General features: G+C 38.0%; 1 protein-coding gene across 3 annotated transcripts in view; it reads left to right on the top strand.

Annotated features, from left to right (window-relative positions):
• Nucleotides 1–17,548, top strand: part of CNTN4 (contactin 4) — a 1,023,537-nt gene that overhangs the window by 138,922 nt on the left and 867,067 nt on the right. The gene's annotated exons all lie outside the window — the stretch shown is intronic.

Genomic DNA, 17,548 nt, shown 5'->3' with positions numbered 1-17,548 from the left:
TAATGGAATTAGCTTTGCCAAATTCATGCCATGATTCTTTTTATTTCCCTAAGACAACTTTCTTCCTACATCTAATTTTAGATTCTCTTTCCATTTACCAGAAGAATATTGTTTCCACCATGTTTAGAAGACAAGTTTAAATGAGTTCTGTGCTTCAGTACTTGATTTTAGAAAAATACAATCTCTCGTTTGTTTTTCTATGTTGTCGTTCATAATGTTTCCTGCATCTGGTATGCTATTATTTTAGAGCAAGCTGCCATACAAAATACCATGTACTGAGTTGCTTGAGCAGGTATTTATTTGTCAGAATTACAGAGGCTGAGAAGTCAAAGACTAGAGCATCAAGAGATGGGGTTTCAGGTGAGAACCCTCTTGCTTGCAGATTGCCACCTTCTTCCTGTGTTCTTTACATGTTGAAGGCTAGCTTTGGTTTCTGTCTGTTGTTATAAGGACCCAAATCCCATTGTGGAAGCCCTACCCACATGACTTCATCTAAACTTAATTACCTTCCAAAGGCTCCACCTCCAAATGCCATGACATTGGGGGTTAGGGCTTCACCACATGAACTTGGGGGGTTGCAAACATTCAGTTCATGACATCTATCTTTCTCTTTTGTTAGCTTCTTCTACTCTAACTCAAATACTACTCTGATTAAAGTAATCCTCAAATCATACCTTCTTGGGTTTGATCTTTCCATTTGGAATTACTGTGAAAACTTAGCACTGTCTGCCACCTGTTACGTGTAGGTGAGCTGTTTTTGTTTTCCCACTGTGATAACAACTATTAGAGGGCGTGTCATTTTTGTAAACTGCAGGCATTTGTAACTGTAAACTCCAGGAAAAGGTATTCTCCTAAATATGTATTTATGAATACTGAATGCAAATAATGAGCAAGTTTCTTAGTCAAGCCATTGATGTCCTGAAAGTAACTGGCCTTCAAATATTTGTATTTGCCAGTAACAGGTGTTGATGAAAAAGTGTAAAAATTGGAACTCTCATACACTACTGATAGGATTGTAAAATAACATAACTTTTTGGAAAACTGTTTGGCTATACCTCACTATTAAACATAAAGGCTATCATTTGACCCAGAAATTTAACTCCTAGGAATTTACCCAAGAGAAATGAGAACATAAAGCCACACTGTTCAAAGGGGCATTAATCATTAAAATGTGGACTCATCCTAAATGTTCATCAACAGATATACAGATAAACAAGTATGTAATATTCATGTGATAGAATGTTATTTGGAAATAAATATAAATGAATTACTGATACATGCTATAACATGGATTAACCTTGTAAACATTATGCTTCATAAAAGAAACCAGTCACAAAGGACCATATAATGTCTGATTCTACTTATATGAAGTTTCCTGAATAAGCAAGTTTATAATGACAAAAAATATGTTGGTGATTGCCAGGGGCTAGGAGGAGGGGGATTGGGAAGGACTTTGAATAGCAATATGGGAGTGAATTTACATAATTTCTTTGGTGGGGGGATGAATATTCTAAAACTCGGTGGTAGCAATTTTCTAACCCTTGAAAAATATTACTGTTATTAACATACAATCAGTAGTTCTTCAAATATGTAAACAAACCTTCATGTCTCCTAGAGTGTTGAGCAGGAACCAAACTGAGTCAGAGTCAGGCTTTCTGCAAAACTTAAAATTTTATTTATTTATTTATATTAGCTAAATGTATTTGTATCAACAATTGCTGACCTCAAATAGGCTTTTTCTAAAGAAAGCTGAGTTGAGGTGGAATTTTTAAGACAGATTTTTACTCTTATCATCCTCCTTGCCAAACAAACTGAAGTTAGCACTGTCATATTGGTCCGCACTGTTTATTCCTCTTCCCTTGTGGCTCAGATAGTAAAGAAAGCTACTTCAGTTCAGTTGCTCAGTTGTGTCTGACTCTTTGTGACCCCATGGACTGCAGCACAGCAGGCTTCCCTGTCCATCACCAGCTCCTGGAGCTTACTCAGACTCATGTCCATCAAGATGGTGATGCCATCTAACCATCTCATACTCTGTCATCCCCTTCTCCTACCTTCAATCTTTCCCAGCATCAGGGTCTTTTTAAATGAGTCAGTTCTTCACATCAGGTGGCCAAAGTATTGTAGCTTCAGCAGCAGTCCTTCCAATGAATATTCAGCACTGATTTCCTTTAGGATTGACTGGTTGGATCTCCTTGCAGTTCAAGAGACTCTCAAGAGTCTTCTTCAGCACCACAACTCAAAAGCATCAATTCTTCAGCCCTCAGCTTTCTTTATAATCCAACTCTCACATCCGTACATGACTACTGGAAAAACCATAGCTTTGACTTGATGGAACTTTGTTGGCAAAGTAATGTCTCTGCTTTTTAATATGCTGTGTAGGTTGGTCATAACTTTTCTTCCAAGGAGCAAGCGTCTTTTAGTTTCATGGCTGCAGTCACCATCTGCAGTGATTTTGGAGGGCCCCCCCCCCCAAAAAAAAAGAAAAGAAAGCTACTTAGGGACTTCTAATCCATTATGAGGGAATTTGATAGAATCCACCATGATGACTCAGGTATGGCATAAGGATAGGATTAGGACTTGGGTATGGCAGATATTAGACCTGCCTGGGGTCTAATACAGGCTGTTAATACTTTCTATGCCCCATCTTTGATTCTCTGGATGCAGATTTTGGCTCCCATCCTTGTTGCAAAACCAGGTTGTGTTCTGCTTCAGAGATTCTTGCTTTCTGCCCTAAGTTTTCTCTAATATGCAGCGCAGTGTAGTGCTCAGTCATATCCTACACTTTACAACCCCAAGGACTGGGGTCTGCCAGGCTCCTCTGTCCGGAAATTTTCCAGACAAGGATACTGGAGTGGGTTGTCATTTCGTACTCCAGGAGTGTAATAATGAAGGGTTAATACCTCCTGAGAACCTTAACCAATAGGGGATGAACGACCAGTAAATAGATACTCCTCCAGTTGGTATTTTGAGTGGAAAACTCAAGTTAATTTCACACTATATGACACTGAGACTGACTCCTGATTGACAGTGATGGTATCTGCAATTTAGTTACTTCATCTGCATGAAATAATAATATTTTCTTCTGTGTAGAAAACAATTGGTATGTTCGACCTAAGACTACTATCCTAAGAGGCATGCAAGTGAAATTGACCTTTGGCTAATAATAATACAAAGTTTTGTAATTGATAAGAGTAGCTCAGTATATATAAGCTGCCTGTACAAATAATTTGGTGTGTGTTGAATACCCACTTTCTTTCAGTTGTATGGAATTTAGGTAATTCTAGCAGAGAGTACCTATGTGACCAGCCCTCCTACAAGTGAAACTAATTCTCAGTGCCCACACTGAGTCTCTAATCAGCTCCTCTGGATGGAAATATTGCAGACGTGTTGATGCATTGGCATTGCTGGGAAAGTGTACGCTCTCTGTGACCACTTCACTGGGAGGCAGCATAAGGAAGCTTGACACTGGGATTACTCCAGACTCTTCCTGTATTTTTTTTTTTCCTTGATTACCTATCTTTGTTTTCCTACTACACCATTGTCATAAATCTTACACACAAGTGAAGCTTACATGCTGAAACTAGCAAACCTTTAATTTTAGGGGCAGTCTTGAGGACCCTGAAACAGCTGCTATGGTTATTTTGAAGAATAAATGAGATAATATGAAAGATTTTAGTGCAGTGCTTCTAACATCCTAAGTGTACCATATATCTTAAGGTTTGCCCAGTTGTCCCCGATCACTCAGCATGGGGTACCAATTGGTCTGAGGATCCCAAGTTAATCAGATTGACTGAGTGTGTAGTGTGTAGGTCATATTAATCTTGAGATAAAGAGATAGAAGGGTACTAGTGCTGCTGGAGTTGGAATTTAATTTTATAATGCTCAATACAATTGCTTTAAAATTCCAGTCCTTCTCCGCCATCTTTTGCACAGCCAATAGGAAATGCAGAATAATAACTGATGACTTTCCTGTTCTTGTCAACACATACTTCCTTTCCAAACACTCCCTTTAAAGCCATTAACCTGAACTTTTTCTATACCTTATTGAACTGATGCCATTTTCCATTTGCAGTGACCTTTCCCTCTTCTGTCAGATGCCCTCTTCTGACCACTCATCATGAACTGGCTCACACCCTGTCTCTGGCAGGTGATGACAGAGTGCTCAAATCCTGTGGGTCGCTCCTTCAAGGCAATGGAGTGCTGTAGTTTAAAATCATGAATGTGAGCCTGAAGATCTAGGTTCTGCACTATGGGTTTATGTCTAATTTTAAGACTTTGAGCAAGTTACTTAGATTTTCTGAGACTCTGTTTGGTAGTCTTTGTAACATCAAGATAGTAGTTGTTTTTTTTGTTTGTTTTTTTAACTTGCTGATCAACAGTGGATTGAGGCCACAAAACGAATTACTGTACTGGTGAGAATGCTGTATAGACGCTGAAGCACTGCACCTATGCTTGCCTTTTGAGTTCTTACTTCCTTTTTGTATGGTTTCATGTTGCCATTATTGTCCACCTTTTTAATGTTTTGTTTGTCTAAATAGATTTTAATCTCCTTTATGGTTTGTGCCTGCCTCTTTTGAGTCTTGACATTCCCTATGGTAGTTAGCAAAGTGATGTGCTGCTAAATGGGGCTCGGATAAGAATCTTGTCAAGTTTATTGATGAGGACCTGGGAGTTTGGAGACAGGTCATAGGGATATTTAGAATAAAAGAAAGCATGGGATTGAGAGCAAACACTTTATGTACAGAGCAGGAGCCAGTGAAGTGGCTGATTTTCAGGATTAATATAGGGGACCCAAGTCTGTACTGGAGAAGACAATGGTACCCCACTCCAGTACTTTTGCCTGGAAAATCTCATGGGCGGAGGAGCCTGGTAGGCTGCAGTCCATGGGGTCGCTAAGAGTTGGGCACGACTGAGCGACTTCACTTTCACTTTTCACTTTCATGCATTGGAGAAGGAAATGGCAACCAACTCCAGTGTTCTTGCCTAGAGAATCCCAAGGACAGGGGAGCCTGGTGGGCTGCTGTCTATGGGGTCGCACAGAGTCGGACACGACTGAAGTGACTTAGCAGCAGCAGCAGCAGCAAGTCTGTACAGCTGTTTAAAGACTTTTTCATGATTAGGTGCTTTCAAAGTAAGTGTCCTGTTCCCTGTAATTTTGTTTCATCAATTATGTCAGACATTGGTGGTATTTGAACCAAACAGTGCTTAGATTCCTTTTTCAAATGTATCATTGGCAAATGTTTATCATGGATGGAACTGTTCTTATGTTTTGTTTTTCTTATAGAGGTCTAAGAAAAGCCTTATAGTAATGACCTATTAGAATTCAAGTATTATAAAGAAGCAGTAATATAGAATATTATTCAATGGAAAATACATATTTAGCCATTGCTTTATTTGGCAAACATTTACATGTTCTTACTTTATGTCAGATAATGTTATAAAAACTTTATGCATATTTTTCTAATTATTCTAACATTGTGTGGAAAGTAAAGTGAAAGTTGTTCAGTCAAGTCCAACTCTGCAACCTCATGTACTATACAGTCCATGGAATTCTCTAGGGCCAGAATACTAGAGTGGGTAATTTTTCCCTTCTCCAGAGTAACTTCCCAACCCAGGTCTCCTGCATTGCAGGTGGATTCTTTACCAGCTGAGCCACAAGGGAAGCCCAAGAATACTGGCGTGGATAGCCTATTCCTTCTTCAGGGGATCTTCCCAACCCAGGAATAGAACCGGGGTCTCCTGCATTGCAGGCAGATTCTTTACCAACTGAGCTATTTGCTGCTGCTAAGCAGGAAACCCAAAGGCTGTTCTTTTTATTTTTCCATTTTGCATACAAAGAAGGCATAAAGTAAGTGAATTATTTAAGATCACACAAATATATAAACGGCTGAGCTTACAAAACCAGTCAGTCCAGTTCTATAAGTATGTGCTCTTAATCCCTGCTTTATACTGCCTTCTGTTAGTATCTTTGTATTTAACTATATGTAGGCATGTGCATCCATGTAATGTGGAGAATGTGTTTATTGTTTGGGGGCTACTGTGATGCCATGACTCAGAAAACAAAACAGAAACCTATTCTGATGACCTGTGAACTTTTCTGACTTACAATACTAATCTTTGTATCCCTAAAAATTTTACTGGTCATTGCAATTAGGTTCAATAAGGTAAATAAATTGGATTACAAAATAATGATGGATTAGGAATGATTGTTAAATCTCTTTAAACTCTAACTTAATGTCAGGAGAACAGCTAACACTAAAGTCAACTAATACTAAAATGGTGTTGTCTGTTTGCTTGGTTATCTAAGGACAAGTGCCCTGATATTCACCGTCTTTTGTTCATTTTTAATATAATTCAGCATTGAAAGCACAAGATATAAAGGGATGAAAAGATGATGCCCCACTGTACTTACTCAAGTAAATTATTATGCCTTGACCTTTTGACCAAATCAAATTCATTTTCTCTCTCCCTGCAACTCTGCCGTTTTTAATAAGGCAGCACAGATTTAATGGATTGGGAGTCTGAGTAAGTAATAAGAACACAGAGAAGAGTGGCCAACATGATTAAGATTTTATTTGTGGTGTAATTCCATTATAATTAACATTATGTAACTGAAGAAATATGGTGTTTGCACCTCTTCTTGGCAGATGTTTTTAAGTCAGTGGCAGAAAGGAGATTAAATAGTAAATGAAGACCTACTTATTGAAATTGTTTTTGCATCTTGTATTGTTGGATTCATTTGTTTGTTTCACAAACCACAGTTAATTTAGTAAGGAAAATAAGCAGTAGGTTTAACAAGCACTGTAAATAAATTTGTTTGCAATCGTTTGAAGTACCATAGTTCAACTTTCTATGTTAGAAAATACTACTAAAAGATCTATAAAGTGGGAAGTGATTAAATAGTGAAAAGTTTCTTTTTTCCCCCCAAAAAAGTGTTAAACAGAATTTAAAGTTAAGTAAATTAAAATACCATGGTTTTGTATATAGAGAAAAGCATTTTCAATTTATTACAAGTGATTATTTTTACAAAAACATTTTGGCCAGTTAAATACATAATCAATTTACCTAAGTTTGGATCTGAGTCTTCTGGCCAAGGGGTTGGCAATCTATGGCCAGCTGGCCAAATCCGGTTATCCACTACTTTATAAGTCTTCCACTTACTAAGCAAGTTTTTTGTTGTTGTTTTAATTTGTAGATGATTGGAAAAATACAAAAGAATAGTAATTCATGATATGAAAATCATGACATTCAAATGTCAGTGTCCATAAATAAGGTTTAATGGCACACAACCCCACTCATCTGTGTTTGTATCATTTATACTGATTTCATATTACATCAGCAGAATTGAATAGTTCTGATACAAATGTTATGGTCTGCAAAGCTGAAAATATTTATCCTCTAGATCTTTATGAAAAAGTTAGCAGACCCCTGCTCTAGCCAATAGTAGTAATAAGACTGTGATTTCTGATAGGACTGCAGTTTAGATACAAATGTCTCCATTTTACAGCTCAAGATACTGAGGCTCTGATTGTTAAGTCATTTTACTTGGTTAGAATTGGGTTTTGAGGGCAGTCTTGAACTATAACTACTTGAAATATATATGAAAACATATATGAATGCTTAGAATTCAGATCTATTTAAAAACAACATTTTAAGTCTTTTGAAAATGGGGTTATGTCTTCTGTTACCAGTTAATAGTTAATGGATAGTATTTGGTTGATTTAAAAGCAGTCATTCCAGGGGCTTCCCTGGTGGCTCAGTGGTAAAGAATCAGCCTGCCAATGGCAGAAGACATGGGTTCCATCCCTGATCCAAGAAGGTCCCACGTGACCTGGGACAACTAAGCCTGTGTGCCACAAGTATTGAGCATGTGCTCTAGAGCCCAGAAACCACAACTACTGAAGCCCAAATGCCCTAGAGCATGTGCTCGACAACTGGAGAAGCCACCGTGACTGGAGAGTAGCTTTCACTTGCTGCAACTGGAGAAAGCCCACACACAGAAACAAAGACCCAGCACAGCCAAAACGAAAGAAAGACACATTAGAAAAAAAGTAGTCATTCCAATGTGTGGGACGTTTGAGATGTGATATTGTAGCTATCTACGAAAGGGAGGCTCATAATATGTTTTCATAGTAGATGGCAGAATCACTTTTCTGTGTCAGTGTGGCTCCTACTCTGTATAAAAATGATTACAAGTTGGTACAACCTTTATTTTGAGAACTCTAATACAGTAGTCTTGGGAAATTGCCCAGAGGGCCTTTCTCTGGAAATCTTATTGCTCACTGGTTTAGTACAGAAAAATGGGAAAGATGATGGCTGTTCATGGCAGGAGTTTACATAGCTAAGTTTATGGAAGGAGGCAAGAATTTACTTTCCCATCATTGACATCTTACCTCCCTTCCTGAACTAGAGGATCATGATAAGTGATTATTGCATTAGGATGTGATGATGATCAGTTTTGTGTGTTATTAAAAAATGTCTTAAGAGGAAATCTATTTAACAAAGTATTTAGGGTAACTTTAAACATGGTAGAAGAGGGAACCGTTGTTTCCTCAAGAGTTTGCTGAATTTCAGTTTTGAAAGACCAAGTGAAAATGGTGAACAGTATTTTAATGTGCAAAATTCCTTAGGCTTATTGAAAGGATCTTCTGAGGTTAAGGTTGACCTTACATGGTGCTAAATCAGGATAATAGCCTGAGATTTACTATTTCATACTATTTAGTTACCAGGATTCTTTAAAAAGCCATTCTTATAGACTTTCTTAAATATAGCTGATGGATGATAATCTAAATAATGCTTTGAAGGCAGATCCTGTGTCTTATAGTACCTTCAGTATTGAGAACAGTAAGTACATAATAGTAAATATTATTTTAAATAACATTTTACTGAATGTTATGTGCCAGAAAATATGCTATTTTTTTTACAACTAATATCTAATTTAATTGCCTAAAAATCTTCTGGTCTTAATAGTTTATTCCAACATTACAGGGTTTACAGGGCTGTATAGAACACTTGAGCAGGAACTGGCAACCCACTCCAGTATTCTTGCCTGGAGAATTTCATGGACAGAGGAGCCTGGTGGGCTACAGTCCATGGGGTCAACAGAGTCGGACACAACTGAGGGACTAACACCCCCACATACACATAGAACACTTGAAGTGGCTAAAATTAACATTCAGGTATCTCTGATTTCAAAGCCTGATTGTTTTCATGCTATGGTAGTAGGGCATGCTCCAAATGTTTGAGTGAATTCATGGGTATATGAAAGAGTCAGTTGTTAACAGGAATACATAATCATGAAACTTGAATCTGTTTTTAATCTAAAGTTTCTTTACTCATAATTCTAATACTGTGATCATCATTATAAGCTTTATCAGAGATCCATACCCCATTCACTTGCTTTGAAAAAGAAACATTATAGAATAGAAAAGTCCATGGATGCTTGGGGCTGATGCACTGGGATGACCCAGAGGGATGGTATGGGGAGGGAGGAGGGAGGAGGGTTCAGGATGGGGAACACATGTATACCTGTGGCAGATTCATTTTGATATATGGCAAAACCAATACAATATTGTAAAGTTAAATAAAATAAAATTAAAAAAAAAAGAAAAGAAAAGTCCAAGTTATGACTTAGGAATGAACAAATCAGTTGCCCCCTGTTGTAAACAGCAGTGTGACTGGCAGCAGAGATGCAGTATTTCTGCTGCAGTTTAGATGGATTGCAAAGGGTTAGTTGTTCAGTATGCCATTTGTTGAGATAAAACTAAATGACTTAAATGACTTTTACAGCAGTCTGGCTGATGGCTAGAAAGGCAGACGTGCACCTGAGACAGGGACTCAAGAGCATTTCAGTGATTTACCCAGGTAACCTAGCTGGAAACGCAAGCTTTCTGACTGCAGCACTGTATTGGGTAGAACCTTGTTTTGAGGAGGAAAAGCTGGACCCATATCATGGGAGTAACCAGTTTTCCCAGGCCCAGTGAAGATGCAATTGTACAGATATATGGGTTCTTCCCTTTTAGAGACAGACTTAGCTACTGGAAACATCGAAGCACAAGTGCACAAAAAGGAACACATGGCATATACATGTGTCATAGATAATGATGTTTTAATTCTGTCCTGTCCAGTGGAAATACACTATGAGCCAAAAATATAATTTCGATTTTTCTAGAAGTCACAATAAAAAGTACAATGAAACAGGTGAAATTTTATACATATGTTGTTTTCAAAATATATCCACATAAAACAATTTTGAGTAAGATACATTACACTTTTTTTTATGCCGTCTCTTCATTTCTTACTAGCTACCTTACAAGCCCTCAGTAGTCATATATGGCTAGTGATATCATACTGGATAGCACAACTCTAAATATTGGTACCATACTGGAGAGCACAACCCAACTTTCCTGTTAGGTATGGAAAAGCTCTTGAGAGAAAAGGAAGGGAAGGAGTTTTCCTAATTCATTCTTCTGCATCCCCTCTATTTTTTCATTCATATGATCTCTTTTATGTTTAAGTTTAAATGCCCTTTCATATTTTTAACCTAGCTGGCTCGTCATCTCACTGTTTGATATTCAATCATCTGATAAAGAGTTCCTATTCTCAAGAGTTGTCTGAGGAAGCAGTATGTCTGTGCAAGGAAATACATAAACATGACTCCAGTGATTGGAACAAAATTAGAAGATTCCTGAGGAAAAGTTGCTGTTCTAATTCAACAAATCTACCTCAGCAATAACTCAGGCTCATAAGAAGCAAATTGGTTATTTTGGATTAATGTCAAATGAATATACTTTTATTCACATTTTTTCTCTTTGTCATTCAGCTAAAATGAATGGGTGATAATGGTTAGAATGTCATTTAGCTACAGAAAAGAAAAACCCAGAAAATATTTAAACTACTCTTCAACTCAATTACATTCTAATAAGATAATGATAATTTTGATCCAGATTATAATCTTTTAGACATTTATTATTTCAGTGTGAAACATTCCTGTGAAATTAACATATATGATTATGCATAAACTATACTTTTCTGTTGGAGAAGGCAATGGCACCCCACTCCAGTACTCTTGTCTGGAAAATCCCGTGGACAGAGGAGCCTGGTAGGCTGCAGTCCATGGGGTCGCTAAGAGTCAGACACGACTGAGCGGCTTCACTTTCACTTTTCACTTTCATGCTTTGGAGAAGGAAACGGCAACCCATTCCAGTGTTCTTGCCTGGAGAATCCCAGGGACAGGGGAGCCTGGCGGGCTACCATCTCTGGGGTCGCATAGAGTCGGACACGACTGAAGTGACTTAGCAACATACTTTTCTGTAAAGAGATTTAGCCAATTGGCAGGATTTTGTTGTTGTTCAGTTGCTCAGTTGTGTCTGACTCTCTACAACCCCATGGACTGCAGCATGCCAGGCTTCCCTGTCCTTCACTATTTCCCAGGGCTTGCTCAAACTCATGTCTGTTGAGTCGATGATGCCATCCAACCATCTTCTTCTCTGTCACCCCCTTCTCCTTGTTCCTTCAATCTTTCCTAGCATCAGGGTTTTTTTCCAATGAATCAGCTCTTCACATCAGGTGGCCAAAGTAATGGAGCTTCTGCTTCAACATCAGTCCTTCCAATTAATATTCAGAATTGATTCCCTTTAGGATTGACTGGTTTGATCTCCTTGCTGTCCAAGGGACTCTCAAGAGTCTTCTCCAGCACCTCAATTCAAAAGCATCAATTCTTGCATCAAAGGGACTCAGCCTTCTTTATGGTCCAACTCACACATCCGTACATAACTACTGGAAAAATCATAGCTTTAACTTGACAGACCTTTGTCAGCAAGGTGATATATCTGCTTTTTAATATGCTGTCTAGGTTTGTCATAGCTTTTCTTCCAAGGAACAAGCATCTTTTAATTTCATGGCTGCAGTGGTCATCTGCAGTGATTTTGGAGCCCAAGAAAATAAAGTCTCTCAGTTTCCCCCATCTGTTTTCCATGAAGGGGTGGGATGGGATGGGATGCCATAATTTTCATTTTTTGAAAGTTGAGTTTTAAGCCAGCTTTTCCACTCTCCTCTTTCACCTCCATCAATAGGTTCTTTAGTTACTCTTTGCTTTCTGCCATTGCTGCTACTGCTGCTAGAGTGGTGCCATCTGCATATCTGAGGTTATTGCTATTTCTCCCTGCAATCTTGATTCCAGCTTGAGCTTTATTCAGGCCGCATTTCACATGATATACTTTTTGTTGAAGTTAAATAAGCCAGGTGACAATATACAGCCTTGATGTATTACTTTCCAATTTTGAACCAGTTTGTTGTTCCATGTCCAGTTCTAACTGTTGTTTCTTGACCTGCATACAGGTTTCTCAGGAGACAGGTAATGTGGTCTGGTATTGCCATCTCTTTAAGAATTTTCCAGTTTTGTTGTGATCTACACAAAGGCTGTAGTGTAGTCAATGAAGGAGAAGTAAATGTTTTACCAGAAAGAATTTAAATCCCATGTTCTAGATACAGGTGTGTGTAGTACACACATATGCTTTTTTTTTTACCATAATGAATATGAGGCTATATGCTCTACTTATATATATATAATATATGCTCTACTTCTCTGAAATTTTGTAGTATTAAAAAAAAAGATTTGTATCATTGTCTAATAATAATTACATGCTAAATTTTATCAGTGCTTACCACCAACACCAGGGCTTTCCAGGTGGCTCAGTGGTAAAGAATTTGCTTGCCAATGCAGGAGCCATAGGAGACGTGGGTTTTATCCCTGGGTGGAAAGATCCCCTGGAGGAGGAAATGGCAACCCACTCCAGGGTTCTTGTCTGGGAAATCCTATGGACAGAGGACCCTGGCCAGCTACATACAGTCCATGAGGTCTCAAAGAGTCAGACATGACTGAGTGACTACATGCATCTGCAAACCACTAACACCAGTAAAAGGCCAATTTTGTTCTTTAAAACAACCCTATTAGGTAGCTATTACAACCGGTAAGAAGTGCTCCAATGACTGTATTTTCCTAGACTTTTATATTTCTAGAGGAGGCATTCCCGAGTCCCCCCAAAAAAGTCTTTTTGCTTTTAATAGATACTGATAAATAATCCTCCAGAGAGTATGTACCAAAGGATACACCCACTGAAAATGCATGTGAATAACTGTTACAGCACACTTAACAACATAGTGTAAATCTTTTGATCTTTGCCAATTCAATAGATGTAAAACATGAAGTGTGAAAGTATTTGTTTTCATTTGTGTGGTCTGTTATAGTTGAGACCACACCCTTTACACACTTTGCATATCATCCTCCCCTCTATATCTCAAAACAGCCCTGCCAAGGGATTAACAAGACCTAAATGAGACAACTTTGGGGGTAGAAAGTCATAAAAAATATCGAATTGAGGAAGAGATTCAGGAGCTTTTTGACCTTGGCAAGTAGATTCTGCTTTTATGAAGTGCCCTAATCGTTTTCCTGAGGTGGTTTGAGACTTTCAAATATAAATCTGTTTGCATACTAAAAAAATTGGTTAATGGGGCACCAGTTAGGAGCATTTAAACCATCAAAGCATGGCTGATAACTCTGGCTACTATCATTATATTTCTAAACTAAATGGGGGTCAGACTGAACTGTTTGGAGATATGACAGTTATTAAACATATACCCACAGAAACCCCAAAGGAATGCTAAGAATTGATGGGCTTTTATTTTTACATACCAGATTCTTAACTGATCCAGGACTGAAATGCGCTATAGACTCTTCACTCAATAAAATCATAAGAATATCGAGTGTTTCATTGTCAGTAGACAGCATTCTCCACTAGAAACATACTTCATACCTTCACCTTGTGGCCTCTACATAACCTTTTAAGTGGTCGATTAAAAAGCTTTTGCTTCCTTTTTTTTTCCCTTTCAGTCTTGTGATATATTCTGCATTCTCCCTCATGACTATGTGTACCATCATATAGACAGCCTTCCTGAACGAAGCAGATACAATTCAGTATGTAGTATTTGACTTTGAATAATTCCTCTTTAGCATTATCTGCACTGATTGAGGACAGGTGTGGATGGTGTGGGAAATGAAATATGTTAAGCATCTTCAGACCATTTTCTGGGTGTTTGTTTGAGTGTTCTTTCTAATAAACCTTGTAACAAAGCAGCAGTATGATAGAATCATCCTGGATATGATTGTTATTTTCTCTTGCAGAGACTTGAAGCTCATCTAGCTCACCCTTCTAATTTTGCATATGAAGAAGCTCATTAGAGAAATGACTTTCAAGATATTTAATGGAAAAGTCCATCCAAACTCCTTGGTTTGAGGCCAGTGAGTTCTCCTTTCTCAAAAATATTCATGCTCTTTTTTATAAAAAGTGAAAACACAGCAAAAGGTGGAAGAAAAGCAAATAAGAGCAATTCCTGGAAAATTGACCTGATATAATTAGCATTGGCAGTATTTCCACCCATTCCTGTAATTCCATATGACTTCTTCCCCATTTAGGCATCTGGTAGGTTTTCCTATTTTCAGATAAGAATTTGCCAGGTAGCTTTAGATTCTGAAATGACAACCTACATTTTGGCAACAGAATCAATAATATTTATTAAGAGGTCTTCATTGCATCTAGCTGAGACTAACAAACTTCATCAGGTTGTGGAGTTTCTCTGCTTACCTCATTTATATACAGAACTACTTATAGAAGTGACTTCTGTCCAGATGCTGGACCAAGAAAGCTTTGGCAGGAAATTCTGCTGATAATGTCTGATAGGAAAATTCATTAAACATCCTCTTACAGAGCTAACAATACTGGGTAAAGCTCCTAGAGTAAGGAAGACAGACTGTTCTTTAGCTTGAGGCAAATGCATTGTTGATTGCCTTTGCCATAAAGGAATTATATTTTAATCCTCTTCAGTTACTCTAAGTGAAGTTTGATCATTTTATCAGTGTGACCTTCAAAAAGACCATACTGCTTTTGTCTTTTTTTTTCCCTCTCTTCTATTTTCTTGCTTACTTAGCATCCCTCTCTCCACCAAAGAAGCATTTCATTATTACCTCCATCGCAAGATTCAAGTTTATGCTAAGTGGAAACCAGATACTTTTCTTTCTTGTTGCTTGAACCTTTGATAAAGCTTGTTCACTTGCTTTGAGTAGTATTGCTCTGAATTTATTTTTCAATGGGAAAAGGCCATAGGTATTTGGGGAAATTAAGTTCTCATTTATTTTGGCTAATGTGTGGCCTTGATAAGATCTCTTGTCTTAGCGCTCCTCTGTCCTATTTCTCTTCTGAATAGAGCTTGAATCGAATGATTATTTTGAATTGCATGTGATTTAATGATGTGCTAACATTATCCATTTATATGTTTATCCAGGTGTGAAGAGATGTATATAGCAGGATAATATGAAAGCTATTTCAATTAAGCAGATTATTAACAGGAAAGCTAACTTTGATGCGGTCCCAGAGAATCCCAGATACCTATTTAGGAAGGGAATATCTTAGGCTGTGTTTCAACATGCTATAGTAAACATTTTTTAAGTATGTCAGAATTTCTATTTATTTATTTCTGACTGCACTGGGTCTTCATTGTTTTACATGGACTGTCTCCCGTTGCCGCAGGCTGAGGCCACCCTTCTTTCTGTTGTGTGGGACTGTCTTTGCAGTGGCTTCTCTCATTGCAGAGCACAGGCTCTAGAGTGTGCAGGCTCAGTATTTGTGGGCACGGGCTTAGTTGCTCTGCAGCATGTGGAATCTTCTCAGACCATGGATTGAACTCGTGTTCTGATCCACTCTGTCACAAGGGAAATCCAAAGTTTGTCAAAATTTTGAGGAAATTAAACTCTCCCATATTGTTTTATTTTTCTAACTTAAAGCCATAGCATTGTTTATCTATATTTTTGTTGCAGGAAGGGGGACCCCTTCCAGGGCTCAGAACTGGACTCTTGTCTGACACTCGGAAATGAATTGTCTGAGGAGACACATGTGCTGACAAAGCAAGAGATTTTATTGGGAAAGGGCGCCCGGGTGGAGAGCAGTAGGGTAAGGGAAGCCAGGAGAACAGCTCTGCCATGTGGCTGGCAATCTCAGGTTTTATGGTGATGGAATCAGTTTCCAGGTTGTCTTTAGCCAGTCATTCTGACTGAGTCCTTCCTGGGGGTGCACACCTTGTTCAGCCAAGATGGTTGCCAGCGAGAAGGATTCTGGGAGGTGGTCGGGCATGTGGTGTCTCCTTTTGACCTTTCCCGAACTCTTCCGGTTGGTGGTAGCTTATTAGTTCTGTGTTCCTTACCAGGACCTCCTGTCTTAAAACAAGTCATGCAAATGGTTGCTATGGTGCCTGGCCAGGGTGGGCGGTTACAATCAGTGTGCTTCCCCTAACATTTTGAATCTTTGTATAATAAATCTTCCCAGTGCAAATTGCAAAGTCCTTTCAACTGTCTCTATATGATAAGCATGTTATACATCAATGGTGACTATTGCTGACTGGAGAAATAGTTTTCAGTAAAATGTTCTTGTGTGATTTTAAATTTTAATGATTGAGAAGTCACAGGAGCATCTAGTATTGTACATGTTCTTGGGACAATTCAGTCATTAACTGTTGCATACAACCACTCAGCATTTGGGTTTTAAAGTGGCCACTGTGAAGGAGGCATTGCAGCCTGTGCTGGAATATAAACATTCAGTGCTGTTCCTATTTCATCTACTTTAACTAAACTGCATACAGTTCAGTTAAAGTAGATGTGTCAGGAAACCAATCTAAAAATTTGTGCTGTCAACACTAGAAGTAGGCCATTTCATGGGAAAAGAGGTTGGTACAGGGAGTCGTGTACTTGTTTTCAGGCAAGTTGAGTTTGAGGTTCCTTTAGGGTATCCAAATAGAGATTTCACATAGTCAGTTGGCTAAGTAGATCTAGAGCTCAGAAAAGGAAGCATGAAGATACAATTTAGAACTGAAAGAAATGTAAATTTGTTTCAAGTCTAAACTATTATCAGTACCACCTGGAGTTGAAGTTTAGAAAGGTATAGTATATGATTTTTGAGGATGAAAAACATGAGGATTTGTAAGTCTTGGACAGCCTTCATACTATTTTAAATTGTTATAATTGTTGCACAGATTGTAGTTAGGTTTGAATTTTTGTACAATGTATTCTGATCAAAAAATTTGGCAGTGATTTTTAAAGAAAGGGATAAGGGGATTATTTCTTATAATAACATATATTATAAGAAATGAATATAGTTGCTCTTAACCATCTTATAGTTTATTCTTTAATTTCAAATGGGACAGTTTTGACTTTAATATGAAAATCAAATGCTTAATTTTACTTATTTAAACATATTGCAGTATCAGTATCTTTGCAGTATCAGTGTCTTTATTTTTTTCATATATTTAGATATAGATCATCCTATTGGCCTTTTTTAAGGATTCACTGTGACAGTATCCTTGCTCATCAGGATAACCTACTGTACAGTTTAAGGAGTATCTTGGTAAAATCAGGTTCTCTGTAATTGACTGAGGAAGTTTTTCTATCATAACATGTCACTGAGACTTTCTTCTAGCACCAGTGATACCTCTGGAATGCAAC

The sequence above is a fragment of the Bubalus bubalis genome, chromosome 21 (assembly GCF_019923935.1).
Source record: "Bubalus bubalis isolate 160015118507 breed Murrah chromosome 21, NDDB_SH_1, whole genome shotgun sequence".
Classification (NCBI taxonomy): domain Eukaryota; kingdom Metazoa; phylum Chordata; class Mammalia; order Artiodactyla; family Bovidae; genus Bubalus; species Bubalus bubalis.
Note: the sequence above shows the minus strand (reverse complement) of the source record. Positions and strands in the feature narration are given on the sequence as shown.